The sequence below is a fragment of the Leptinotarsa decemlineata genome, unplaced genomic scaffold (assembly GCF_025532065.1).
Source record: "Leptinotarsa decemlineata unplaced genomic scaffold, Ldec_3_MD MMD2_tig00000010_RagTag_RagTag, whole genome shotgun sequence".
In the NCBI taxonomy this organism is placed as follows: Eukaryota; Metazoa; Arthropoda; class Insecta; order Coleoptera; family Chrysomelidae; genus Leptinotarsa; species Leptinotarsa decemlineata.
In genome coordinates, this window is record NW_027412538.1 from 2,514,933 (window position 1) to 2,530,320 (window position 15,388).

A 15,388-nucleotide genomic window follows, 5' to 3' on the forward strand; every position below is an offset into this window, starting at 1 on the left:
TAACGCTATTGTCGAAACTCCATCAAGAACAGTTTTCTCTTAACGTGTGGCTCGGAGTTATTGGGGATGATTTAATTGGGCCTCATTTTCTACCTCCTCGATTAAATGGTGAGGCGTACGTTCCATTTTCAAGAGAAGTTCATCCAGTACTGTTAGAGGAAGTTCCTTTGGGCGTCAGAAGGGATATGTTTTTTATGCATGATGGCGCTTCCGCCCATTTTAGTCAAGTACACGTCAGCATTTAACTGAAACTTATGCAAATCACTGGATAGGTCGAGGAGGACCACAAAACTGGCCCGCTCGATCCCCGGATCTCAATCCTCCCGATTTCTTCATTTGGGGCCATTTACAGCATTTGGTTTATTGTACTCCTGTTCGCGATGTATAGGACCTAAGAAACCGCATCATCGATGCGTGCAGGGTAATCATAGAGACTCCAGGAATATTTGAGCGAATACGTGGCTCAATGCGCCGACGTCTAGACGCATGCGTAATGTCTGAAGGTAGACATATTGAACATTTACTATGATTTCTACATGTTGTGTGTTTTGTTATTAATAAATTAGTTTTGTTTATCACCCTTTAATCGTTTAATGCAAGTTCTAACTACAAAATAACAATGAATCCAGTTCGCATTTATGACGTTGTATCTCTGTAGTTGTTGTGAAGTATCCCAAACAATGATAGATGCGTGATCACCACGCACATGAGAATCTTTTGGGTAAAATAAACAAGCCTCCTTACGTTAGACAATCAGATTTAACTGCAATCGGCTGTCGGAATTCATTCAGGAATATCGCTACAGGGTCGGAGTGGTGAGTTACCTTTTAATGTCTGTGGTGTGTACGTATACGGTATTTCGAAGTTTGAAATTTTTAAAATGTCAAGTACTGATACAAATAAAGAAACTACTAATTTGTGTCCCTGCACTCCATCTAAAAATTTTTCCTATACCAAGCCGCATATTATAGAAAAAAAATCGGTCGATCCTTAGTTCGACTCTGTACAAACAACCTTGCTTGAGAGGTCTCGTGCACCATGTATGATGATATTTTGGAGCACTCTGTTGCTTGTGTGAACAGAGTGGCCGGCGATGGATATCTCAATGTTCGCCAGGTATCCATATTGTCTCCAACCCTCTTTTTATTTTAAATCAACGACTTATTAGAAAAAACCAATAATCCAGAATATTGCTTTGCTGAAGACAGCACACTTGTCTCGTCATTCCATTTGGATTCCAGGACATCGGCTACGGAAGCACGTCTTCATAGGCAGCAGGAGGTTGCATATCTCAATGAGGATCTAGAAGTGATTTCGAATTGTGGTGAAAGTAACCATGTGCAATTCAATGCCACAAAAACCCAGGCATCGGTTTTCTCCAAGAAGAAAAATGTCTCAGAACTGGATATAATGATGTCAGGTCAGACAATCCCGCTTTCATCTTCGATAAGTTTGTTGGGGTTTAAAATGGACACCAATATGTCTTGGCACAATCATATCACTGGAATTGCAAAGGCAGCTTCCCAAAAGCATGGAGCACTGTTCCGAACTAGAAAACTGTACACACCTCAGCAACTTCTGATGCTTTAAGAAGCTCAAATCAGACCTTCTTTGGAGTATTGTTCTGATGGATGGAGCTCTCTCCCCAAACATATCCTAAAGTTGTTGAATTCCATCCAGAAAAGAGCCATCCGCTTAATTGGAGACGCGAACATCACGTGCAACTTTGACAGCCTGGAACATCGAAAAAATGTTGGAGATTTGTCTCTCTTCCATAGATACTTCCACGGGAAGTGTTCAAGTTACTTGGCACATTTTATTCCACCAAGAGCAGTACTTATCAGAAATACGTGATGGACTGTGGCTGCTCATCGTTTTGAGGTCCAACTCAGAACACCTCGAACTTCACTGTTCAAGAACTCTTTCATCTGGAGAATTGCGTTTAGGTGGAATAAACTTCCTAATAACGTTTTTTCAAATGGATTCAATCACCAGCGATTCAAATCCAATGTAAATCGCTACTTTCGCACAGACACCGCTCTGTATTTTGTCCTTGAAAGAAGAGTGAAGTGCCGAATTGATATTAAGGATAATTCTGAGGAAAAAAGAAGATTATAATATACCAGAAATTCAGATATTCACATTTTATTCAATTATCTACCTATTCTTGTTTCCGACAAAAACTATTGAAAAAATAATAACATCGTTCTGTCAGCTGGTCGTATCTTGTATTGAGTTTTTAAGCCGAAAAAACGTTCTACTCATTCTTTACTCTACCTCCGACAATTTTGAGTTATACTTCGTATCAAGAATCACTGGAAACAAACAAAACAGAAGCCGATTCCTGGAAAAGCTTGTCAAGGACTATTTCCTCATCGTTCACACTGCGGAATTTGAAAGATTCAAAAATCAAAGTTGTCTTAGTTTGAGCGGTAATCAAGCGAGATTTATAAATGAAGGATACAAGCAAATGGGTAGATAATAATTTAATAACAGCAAAGACCACGTGTTGAGAAATTCCAGTCGAAATTATTGGGTCATAACACGAAGAGGTAATTTTTCGTATAATGTCCTGAGGTTAACTCTCATAGTATCGCTTAATAGCTATGTTTCGTGCAAACAGAATTTATCGCTGAAACCAAACACTTCTCGCAGCACAACCCGGGCTTGTTGTTTGCAATTTTCACGTATTTTCCTGGGACGAACGTGGAACGTAACGGTCATAAAATGAGCAACAGTGTCCTCCGGGAGCCGGTAATCTGCAATAAACTGCTGCTTCGCATTATCCATATTAAAGGCCAATCTCACTTTCCCTACCATTTGTAAGCATCATCGATTTTTCTCTAGAGCCAAGTGAGCCCAGCATAATTTGTTCACTTACTTTCCAATTTCCAGGAAATTCAGTTGAATTGAATTCGGTTTTTTAATAGTTGAGTTTTGTTTCTTTGAATTAAGCTTCAAATACAAAAATTCAATGTTTCTATAATAGCAGAAAGCTGTAATAACTGCCATTGCGATGGTTAACGTAAAATATCATTTTATTCATTGAGATCGAAGTCAATCACCCTTTTCTGCGGTGTCGATATTTTTCCAGTTGGAAAAGTTCTGGACCTTTGAGCGTCGTTGTGGTCATGTACAAGTTGAGCTAGACTAAACAAATTTATATATTACATCCTGCCGATGATCAAACGCTCGGGAAGGATAACAACCGGTGAGATGAGGTTTTTGTGGCTAGCGTAGCTGAGTTTGGGAGTTTCTTGCGTGACACAAAAAGTCGGTTACCGGATCTCGTCGAGACGAGATCGGGGGTCTCATCCCTCAGCCTTCGAGGCCGAGGAAAGTGGCGTAAATAGGGGAGTTATTTTGTTTGTAAGCGCGTGGTGCCAAATTAAAAAAAAAATCAGTGGTGAAATCATAAACCGTAATGGGTACAAAAGAGTTTGAAATTAAAGTGTTGGTGTTAAAGACACACCAGATCAACGGAACCTATGGTTGACCATGAACCATCCAAAGAGGCGTTATGTGAGTGTTTGTTTTTTTTAAAACCAGTTGATATTGAGAGAGAGTTTACATATTATTTTGTCTGGGTCCACTTCCTATTTGCAAAGAGGTTATATATTATTGGTTTGCTAGTGCTGATAGTTTAGCTAGAGTTCATATTAGAATTGCAAAAACGGGCAAACATTTGAAGTTATACACCACTCTCCCTGAAGTGAAAGTAAAACTGAAATTTTTGTACCGAGTTGGTACGTTTGTGAGTTTGAATTAAATAGTGAATAGCACAGTCGAATTAGCGGCGGATTATTTGCTCTATTTTCTTTTATTTTATTGACTTCAACTTTTTTTTTTATAAGATTTCAACGTCGTTTTTCTATTATTTTATCCATGGAGTCGTTTTTCTACTTATTATACTTTATATTTGAAACCTTGGACTTTCATTTTCTCTTGGTTTGAGAAAAATACCATCCTCGTAGAGTAAGATGAAGTTAAGAGAACAAAAACAAATAAGAGATCTTCTTGTTAATCTATCGAGGAGAGAATAGTGAGTGAAAAGCATTTTAACGGAGAATAAAATTCAGTTCTGGAACCACATAATGAGAGAGAATATAAGTAGGTACCTATACCAAATGACCAGATTTCAAAAAGACCGGCCTTTGTGCGATCGGCACGAACCCTACATCTTTTTCGGAATTGCCTAACTTTCAAATTTTGATGTGGAGAAATTTGCATCTGGTGAAAGCAGCTGCCAAAATTGATTTAGAAAGAAAAAAAAATTAAGACTAATTGACATGACATGACTAATTAAGGGACAGTATTTTAGGCAAATTGAAATAACATATCATATCGATGTTAATGAATCTGAAGAGTCTGGTTGAGCAATTGCATAATAAAATATTATTTAGGCAGATCGAAATTATATTTTTTCACTTCAGCATTATATAGTACTCAAGAAATAAAAATCTCAAACAGTTTGGATTGTTATGAAGTACAACTAGATTTGTTAAACGGTTTTATTTAGTTGGCCCTGTTTGTTTGCTTATTTATTTGGGTTAAATTTAGTGATTGAAGTTTGACCCCCTTCCTGTTGACGAATTGATCTGATATTTGGTACACACAATTAGTTTTGATGACAATACAATTGAATACATTCTGTATCGTTGTAAATCAAAGATGGCCTCAGCTACAAAATGGCGGATAACATATTTTTAGGCTGGCTAAAAATGATACGCCGAGAGCGATAAATCATCCAAATTAAGGTAAAAGGTTGAAACTTGTCGAGGAACTGTGTGGCATAACATTCGATGAAAATTAGAAATTGATAACTTGAAAATAAAATACCTAAGTAAAAAAATTTTTTGCTGAACGGTTTTATTGAAAAAAGATAATAATAATGTAGATAATGTACTAAAATCTAAAAACTAATTCTGAAGTCCTAGGTAGCAGTCATCACAACACTCTCCTCAGCAATCTACAGGATTATGTTTGAAATATGTTGTGCGAGCTAACGACTAACGACGTCTTACCCTGTAACGTGTGATTCCTAAGACGGGTTGGACGACAACGACGACGAGCGTTTAGCCTGAGGCTTGAACCATCGACTCACACATCGGCCGATTGACTGAGTGAACAAAGCACCCACGTCGAACCGCCCGGCTACCGACCTAACAAAAAAAAATAAGTCGTTGGACGTAGTATTTACATATTTACTCAGGTTACGCTTCGCCCAATGATTTCCTCATTTTTCATCTGATTAATACCGTGGATTGCTAAAGAGGGTGGTGTGATGACTGCTACCTAGGACCTTCCGAATTATTTTCTAGTTTTTAGTACGTTATCTACATCATTATCTTTTTTTTTTCGTAAAACTGTTCAACATAATCATTTTTTTTATTTTATTTTTCTATTATACTTACACTCTGTTTAATGATTCTGTTTCCAATTCAGTCTGCTTCATTTCAATAGGAAACAACAGTTATTAAAAACCACACATGAAAAGAGGTTGTTACGTTGAATTTACATAGTGGCACATTGGCATAGAAAGAGATCTACTTTATTACCTTACTTTATTTTTTTGTCAAACCTATTTTTTATGGCTGAAGCTCATTAATGATCAATATCAATTTTGAACAATTCATCCTTTTTTTTTTAACAACAGTTCAGTCTACAAGAAGCTCTGATTTCCCTACCAAATTTAGTACAACCAGGAACAGATATTCCATCGACTGCATCATTATCTTTTGTTTTCTTTGCATTATCAAAAGTTTTTCCTTTCCTATCATTAATACTCATAACTTGTTGTGAACTCACTATATCTTCATTTTCATCCAAACCATTTTGAAAACCTTGATGAATTTCTTATTTCTATTCAGAACAGTACCGTGCGTCATTTCTACATTGTATTTTTTGAGTTTTTCAACATTTTTCGAAACAATTGTGGAGTTATTGCAAACGTTATCAGACAATTGTTTTTTCAGTGAAACATTTCCTCCTCTTCAAAAGTTATGACTATTTGTTTTTGAGTTTTTGAGTACTGGTGCTGAATACCCATTTTTATAAATACTCGGTCAGGAGCTGTATGCCAGATTGCCACCCCACGTTTTTTTAACAAAAGTGATTTTTTTGCAAATAGATTCTTTTTGATTTCAGACTTATCAAAAGTTATTAATTACATCAAGCCATTATTATAGATGTTGAACACAATCTAAAATTAGTTTCGGATTATTTTTTTATTTTTTAGTTCGAGTTGCTGAACTATTATTCATTTTGTAAAAATATCGAGAAATTGAAAGCCAAAATCTTTTTTCCTATCTAAAACCTATCTTTTCTACATTTTGTAAACGTAATAATAATGCTTTTCTGCAACCTTCTCTGACTCTTGAATTACTTCTGCCAATTAAAATTTAGTTTGAACTTACTTCATCCTTCCGTGTCTCACTAAATTCCAAAATTCGACCGAAGTTGCCTTCCCGAAGTTCAAAAAGTGGTTTGAATAAAAATTTCTCATAGCTTCTAGTTTTTTAGTGGATTTTGTAGGATCCCCAGAAAAAAACCACGTCACTTCTAACCGGGTGCTTTCATTTGAAAGTTTTGCCTTATTACGTTTCTTATTCGCTTTCCGTCGAAATAAAGAATTATACCATATTCTATTGAGAAGAGGGGAGTTGAACCAAGTTATCATCATCCACATAATTCAATAAAACGATGCGGAGATTTTTCTTTCTAATAATTTTCTGTACTGTACATCGGTTATTCATATATTATCGCCAAGTCTCACTTGCTGCTTTGAAAATGTTCAGTATCGTCGTTGTTCACGCCACAGGGTATGCAACTAAGAAGGGATCTGGAGGGTTGATGAAATAGGGAGGTAACCATTAACTTGATTATTTTCCGGACCGAGAGCAATTATTCCGGCATGTAACGGAAAGGTTATATGGAACAAAGTTATGCTGTTATATTTTGTGATTGTATCAAGCACTGTTACAATCACCCACTATGAAGCAAAATAATAATTCAGCTTTATTATATTATTATATATGGAATTGGTAGGTACTTGGTGAAAATACATAATATAAACGAGTAACACTTTGTAAGATTGACGGACACAACTATTTTTTTCAGATAGAAGACCTCAAGATCTACCAGAACCATCCCCATATATTTAATGCAATTTTTTGTACTTTTCGAGTTATGATAATTCATTTCAATATGTCTATGACGGTCTGGCTTGTATATTTTTCAGAATTTAGAAATTTTCCTTCCATTTTTTTTGTTACATGAATATTATATTGTTCTTTCATGCATAAAATAATGATCCCTCCATAATAACACTGGGATACGAAAATGTTCATAGATATTGATAGATTTTTTTTGAAATATCTGTCAATTTAATTTTTTTTGACAAAATTATAAACATTCAACTAGATATTACATAACATTGAAATGAACAGTTCAAAAATAACTTTACAAAACGCTCAAAGGTGCGAACTCGTTTCCTCTGACTTCCGTAGGTTTTGGACGACGTAAATCATAATCGATTTCCGTTTCAGTTGTAAATTCCGTTGTTAAATCTATAGTGGTAGGTACTTCTGTATCATCTTCGCTACTCTCCTCTTCAAAGATTTCTTCCGTGATTTGCCTCTTTTTCAGCAACGCAGCTTCCCTTTCTTCCGCTGTAACTATTTCCTTATCGATTCGTTTAAGATTCGGTAATAATACCAATAAAGCCAATCTAGTTTTATCAACAGCGAGCGCACCTTCCTCGCCGTATATTTCATCTTCGTGTTCTTCGTCTTCAACATCCTCATCTCGCTCATCTTTTTTTCTGCACGCTGGGTTCTCCATGATTATGATAGTTTCCAAATTTGGTGAACAGTCCAGTTTTCTGGATTGTCTAATTTTATTGATTTTATTGTTTCTTAAGTTTCATTCAACCCGCCTGTTTCAGTTATCTGATTTTTGTTCAGAATCAGAACTTGAAGATAGGGCATGCACTGCAAACTTGCAGATTCAATTCTATTCCTCTCAGCTTTCAAAAAAATTAAGAACGGTAGCTGGGTTAGGACTTATAAAGCTTCCAGATTAAGAAGACTTCCGCTCAGATCCACAAAGAGAAGATGTTTAAAATTTGCTGTTATCGATATGTCCGTTAAGTGTCTCTGTTTTCTGTAAGTGTCATCATCAGATATGCATATCTTACACCACTTTCATCTTTCCCTAGAGTGTTCAAACCTTTTGAAGCTTCGTCAAATGTTAACTTGTTCCCTTGCAGAGTTTCCGGGATGGCAAAATGGCTCACTAGCAATTCCTTGGGAGATAAGTAGTCTTCGATATTACCTTCTTCAACTTGTTCCTCTTCCATATTGTTTAATTCAGTTAGAAACTCGGCTAAAATATCAATATAAAACGTAGTAACTAGATTTATTTCGAAATTTCTGTGGCAAAATAAACTCCGGTTTGATGCCAAGGGGGAAAGAAAAAAATTCAATTTGATCAATTCATAACAGTTGGCAGTGCCAACCTAGTTGACACTGCATTTGTGAACCTCCCGGAACCAAAGGAATATACAGGTCACTGTTTCAGAAAGTCTTCTGCTTCTTTGCTAGCAGAATCAGGAGCAAATATAACGGATATTAAGAAGCACGGAAGATGGAAGTCTACAACAGTAGCTGATGGTTACATCGATCATCCTATTTCTTATGAAAGGCTATTGCTGAAAGAATAATCCCAACAGCTAGCTCCAGCGTTACAGCATCGTCCTCTTCACTTCAAGAATTAAATGTTAATGCCCATGAAATTGTCAACTCAGCTAGTTCAAATATATTACAAGGCTCTTCAATATCGCAAGGTATCAATATCAGCAGTTGTTCTGATTGTACTTTTCATATTAATGTTCAAGAATGATAATAATAATGTAATTAATGTGTATAATACATCTATATCTATTGTTCATAATAAAACTTACTTGAAAATTGAATAATTATGTTGTGTTCATTGCTATTTGGTAAAAAAACATTGTAAACATTATCTTTTAATATTAATTGAAGGGGTTATATTTTAAGGAGTGATTAATTTTTGGGAAAGAAAGTTTTTGGCTTTCCACTGCTCCATCTTGATACAAAAAAAAGATGAGGGAATCTTCCAAAGAAAGAAAGGAAGTAATCAATTCGTAAATAAGTAACTCTATACATGGATGTGCAGATCATGCAATAAAGTAACTTTCAGACACAAACTGGAAGAAAGTCCTCCTGAAACAGCTACTTTCATGTAAACATTGAATTACACGAAAGAAAAAAAATTCTTTCGAAACAAATACTTCTATATGAACACTGAATTGTACAGAAGATACTTTTCTCTACTTAGTTTGTATTTCAAACATTCGTTGTGGAATAAAAATCAGATATCATTCACATGAGTTCTACTTTGAATGCATCGTAACAAATTGCACTTACATGGAACACTGTCATCTTCACTGGTATACATCGATGTTTCGCCTTAAGACACTTGCCCCAAGGCTCTTCAGTACCAAAATGGATAACATTATAGAAAATACACTATATATAAATAATATATATATAAATACAAATAGGTGAATGAATGTCATTACGATGTCATCGATAACATAAGCAGATCAAGCTTATTCCGTGACATTAAAAATCGTAATTCATGAATGAATGTGTGTATTTTCTATTATGTTATCCAATTTGGTACTGCCTTGGAGCAAGTGTCTTAAGGCGAAACATCGAGTAAGTATTTGTTTCGAAAGATTTTATTTTTGTGTAATTCAATATTTAAATGAAAGTAGCTGCTTCAGGAGGACTTTCTTTCAGTTTGTGTCTGAAAGTTACTTCTTTGCATGATCTACACATCCATGTATAGAGTTACTCATTTTCGAATTGATTACTTCCTTCCTTTCTTTGGAAGATTCCCTCATCCTTTTTTTTGTATCAAGATGGAGTAGTAGAAAGCCAAAAACTTTCTTTCCCAAAAATCTTTTAATACTCTTGACAACCATTAAAAATGTCATTTTCAATGACAGTTGTACAAAAACTAATTTTCTCACAATTGAGAATTAACATAATGAATAAAACGACGACTTGAAAAATTTAAACCTCACTATGAGTAGAAAGTAATAATGTATGACTTTGAGAACTTCTAAAATAACCGGTATATGAGTTCTACCTTATTTGGGAAAAATCAAGAAACTGTTTTTTATAAATACCCCTGGAGTTTTATCCCAACAGATTTTAAAACAGAAACAGATTTTACTACACCAAAGATTCCAAACAATGCGTCACAAAATCAGTTTTTATGTCGCCATATGTATGGAAGAAACAAAAAAAATGAATGAATAAATCATAAAACCAAATTGAGATCCTCCTCTTCTTTGAACGTAGTTAAAAGTAATGCATAATTCACAAGTTTTCTTATCTGCACTTACATTTTCTTAAAAGATATCATGCATCTTGGAGTAATTAAAGTTCAGTTGTGAACTTTCCTGAAAGCAAACCTAGTATGGAATGAAAATTTATACAGATTAATTCCATGTGTCAAGGTCGCAGTCTAAAACTAAAACACTTCTATCTAATGCAGATTTTCAATATTTTCTATGATGTCGTGGAAATAATGGAAATGAATTCTCATTTATACTCGGTAACTCACAAAAACTACAGATATTTTCAATAATTGAATAAAATTGAATAAAAAAAAATTTGAATATCAAACTGATATTCGATAAAACTATACACGAACTACAAAACATATTTTCTAAAATTTTATATGAGATTTGTACGATTGTTTCGGGTAAATAATACAGGGTGTTCCATCTCAGACGAGCCACCCCGTATATTTCTTATCCCTAGTGAGTGGAAAAATTTCCCGAAACCCGTCGAATGATTTTGTTCGCGAGACATCTTTTAACGTATATTTCAGACTTGAACGAGCAACTCCCTAATAGGGGGCTCTTCAACCCTTCAAATTTGAATAGGGAAGAGGGGTTGGGTGATACTTCATTTGAAAGGTCTTGGAAGCCTCTTTACAACGGTGTATGAAAAACGTAAATTTGATGAACCGTTTTTGCCAAAATTCAATTTTCCAGCTCGAATGAGCCACCTTGAATAATTTGGTATTTTTTACATGTACAAGCCCATTTTTATAAAGCCCTTTTTACAAACTTAAACAATCTTCAAAAAATTACATTGTTGAATTACAATCCAAAAAATCAAATCTGCGTGTTTAAATCAAATGTTCAAATTGTCCCCCTTCGACTTCCATACAATAATACAATCTTGACTGAAAACCATCTCTGACATGGTTCAGCATAATTGGAGTTATTTGACGACACTCATTCACAATTCTTTGGCGTAGTTCGTCCAAATTTTCAGGGTGAGTCACAAAAATCTTGGACTTGAGATGTCCCCACAAGAAGAAGTCCAGAGGTTTCAGGTCAGGAGATCGGGCAGGCCACTCCATAGGACCTCTTCTTCCAATCCAACGACCGGGGTATTGCAAATTGAGGTATTGGCGAACTGGTGCGGCGTAGTGCGAAGGAGCTCCGTCTTGTTGGAAATGCAATTGTTGTTCAAGTAGTAGAAGATCGTTTTCTAATTATTCAGTTATAAACGGATCAATCGCATTGTCCAGCATTTCAAGATAACGTTCGCCAGGTAAATTACCAGGAATAAACAGAGGTCCAATTAGGTGGTCTCCCAAAATTCCTACCCAAACGTTTGGCTTTTCTGGATGTTGAGTGTGAGCTTCTCGAAATACATGAAGATTTGTATCGCTCCAAATTCTACAGTTATGCCGGTTAACCTCACCATTAAGTAAAAAAGTGAATTCGTCAGAAAAGCAAACGTTGTACAAGAAATTTGGGTTATATCTGATACGCTCGGCCATAATTTCGCGAAACTTTTGCCTTCGATCCCAATCATCATCATTTATTGCATGAAATAATCAAATTGTTTGTACGGATGGAACTTGTGCCTGTGTAAAATTCTGAAAACGATAGATTCACTAATACCGGAAACTGCAGAAAGTTGTCGTACAGATTTCGTGTTTGGCATAAGTTGGACATTTCCCAATACCGCCACAGCTGCTCCTTCATTATTCACAATTCCAATGGGTGCTCTTTTTTTATCCATTACTGAACCCGTCTCCACAAATTTTGAAATCAATTTCAGTGCGTACTTAGGGCGATCGCTACGTCCAGGATGGTTTTGGTTAAATATTCTTGCAGCCGCTCGGGCACAATTTTGTTTTTGGTAATTAAAGGCTAACCAGCTCAACACGTTCTTGCAATGTGTACACCATATTTTTTGAAATTAAAGTAGTAACTCAACAGATTGATTTCAATTCTGAAATGATCGAAGAAACGTTACAACCAGATAATCACCTTCTAAGCACAAAAAAATTAAGGCAAAATAAGGAAATGTTTTGATGTTTTTTTATGTATTAGTTTGAGAAAAAGTATTATTGTATGGAAGTCAATGGAACATTGAACATCGAACATTTGAACATTGAATTTAAACAAGCAGATTTGATTTTTTTGATTGATAATGATAACACAATTAAATTTTTCAACAATGTAATTTTTTGACGATTGTTTGAGTTTGTAAAAAGGGCTTGATGAAAATGGGCTTGTACATTGTAAAAATAACCAAATTATTCAAGGTAGGTCATTCGAGTAGCAAAATAGATTTTTGGCGAAAACGGTTCATCAAATTACGTTCTTCATATACCGTTGTGAAGAGGGTTCCAAGACCTTTCAAATAAAGTATCACTCAACCCCTCCCCCCTATCCAAGTTTGAGGGGTTGAAGAGCACCCTATTAGGGGGTTGCTCGTTTAAGCCTACAATATACGTCAAAAGATGTTCCCCAAACAAAATCATTCGATGTGTTTCGGGAATTTTTTCCACACACTAAGGGATAAAAAATTTACGGGGTGGCTCGTCTGAGACGGAACACCCTGTATATTCAACTGTTCATACAATCTAGAACATATTCCAGGATCTACTATGACGTGGGATAGTTGAATTTTGGTTCTTCGTTAAGTACCGTGATTTGAAATATAATATTATGAAGAAAAAAATGTATTGTGGCAGAAGGTTTTGAAAATTTGCCTACAAAAGTAAATTTTTACCGAGAATACCAAGGGAGTTGTTAATTTGAAATGCAAAGTACCTGTGAGAAATTTGTTATTCCATTCATATTCCACATTCCTCCGTTTCCCAAACGACAAAATTGTCAATGAATCCTAGGGTATATATCAAATTCCATGCTCCGATTGCGATAGAACATATTTAGGCCAGACCAACAAACGTGTGACAAGTAGAGTATACGAACATCAAATTATTGTCCGAAAGTCAGACCCATCCTCAACCCTGTCTAAACATCATCAAGGCACAGGACACAACACAGACTTTGCGAACCCTAAGACCATCGCCACAACGAAAACACTACAAGCTAGAGACTTACAACTGCCTGGAAACCCCTCATTTTCCGATGATCACCTCTCACCACAACGTCCGGTGATGATAATCACCCGAAGCCCCACCACCACATTTCCACTTCAGCATCTTCCGCTGATATCACCGAAAATCTATCGACACCTCAGTTCAATCTGAAGAATAGGCAGATTGAAACCTTAGAGAGACCTGGGGAGGAGGCAGATTGAGGCCCCGGCGCCAAGTCACATCAAATTCTTGAAAATGGCTCCAAAATGGGGGCCGAAACGTCGCATACAAAAGTTCAACCATCGTACTACTGACCGTGGAAACTTGTCTGAACTGGCCATGCATTGGCTGATGTGATTGATCGGAATTTGATGCTTCGTTTTGACAAGAGATAAAGTTTCGGATAGTGGGATATTCGTGAAAAGTGATAATACGTCAAAGCTGACTAGAATGTCTGTTTGTTGGATATTGACGGATTTCATTGGAGTGTTAGAAGATGAGGAATACTCGGCTAGTAGTTGGAGGGGTAATCTACAAATTACTTAGCAAAGGCGTGTGTGAGTAATCCGATTGCATTAACGATGGGACGAAGGGAACATGTTTAGTTTGTGCATTTTTAAAAGGCCGTACGAACGAGGTGTACGAGAGGATTTCACTTTTGGAATGAGAGATTTCTTTCTTTCAGTGGGAATGTTGGAATTGTTGATGAATGATCTGGTCTTCTATTCAAGGTGTATGGTTGGGTCTCTGGAGGTTAGTTGGTATTCTGGAGAGTCGAGTAATAGCACCATCTTGTCGATGTAGTCTGTAGTATTGAGTACCACAGTGGCATTACCTTATCTGCCGGAAGGACAACTATATTTGGTTATTGTTTGAGTGTTTGAGGGATTGTCTCGTTGCTGGGGTAATATTGGATTTTGGAGGTTTTGCTCATCTCAATGTGGTGGCGATGTCTTGCCGTGCTTCTTCAGCTAGGTTTTCAGGAAGATGACCAATGGTCTGGGTAATAATGGATTCGATGAGAATGGATTTGGGGGTTATGAAGAAGTTGAAGCCTTTCGATAGGATGTTGAGAGTGTTATAGTCCAGTGGAGAATTAGGGAAGTTGTGGACTAGAACGGGGGATTCAGATGTGACTCACTGAGGTGTTTCTTGTTTCATAAGTGACTAGCTTTTTCATCTGAATGACGGTCCTGTTGTCACTGATGTGTTTGGCTCCTTAATGGTTTATCCTGAGAAATGTATCCCAAATCACTCTATAAATTCTTGAATTCAACAAACGTCTGAAACATTGGTATGAACTTGAGTTGGTGATGTCGATATCAAGTCTGATGTTCCGGTTGGTCTATGGAATGAGGGCAAAGCTGCATCGGTCAAGATTTCGTCTAATTTGCAAAGATTAATTATGATGTTTATTCTTGAATACCTGAGGTATAACTTGATAGTAGTAGTAGTAGTAGTAGTATTTATTTTTCTTGTTTAAAAGTATGAAATTATTTTTCACAATATCTTCATGCAATAACAAGAAATACGTCAGAGAAATACGTCGTAAATAAAGAGAGCGTTTTCACACTAGACTATTACACTATATATGTTTGAAAGTATGAAATTATTAATTATCATTTTATAAATAAACAAAGAAAAACGTCAAAAAAACGCATTAAAAAAAGGCAGGCTCCCTTCTAGTACATAATAAATATATTAAAAATTGAACAATACACATTAGTTCCTCGTAAATAAAGAGAATGTTTTCACTTTAGGACTATTACACTATATATATATATATATATATATATATATATATAAAATAAATAGGTGGTTCCACTTATGTTTCGCTTGCATTCACGCAGCTATTTTTATCAAGTACTTTCTTGGTTTTTTCTCATTTTGTCTTCAATCGAGGACCGCCTGCCCGGTACTGACGATGCCCAATAGG

The 15,388-nt window shown here is 35.9% G+C and overlaps 1 protein-coding gene and 1 pseudogene across 2 annotated transcripts in view; both read right to left on the minus strand.

Moving 5' to 3' along the window:
- Window positions 1-15,388, minus strand: part of LOC111511679 (uncharacterized) — a 295,428-nt gene that overhangs the window by 58,176 nt on the left and 221,864 nt on the right. The window lies entirely within an intron of this gene.
- On the minus strand, window positions 7,462-8,505 carry LOC141480848 (uncharacterized; annotated as a pseudogene).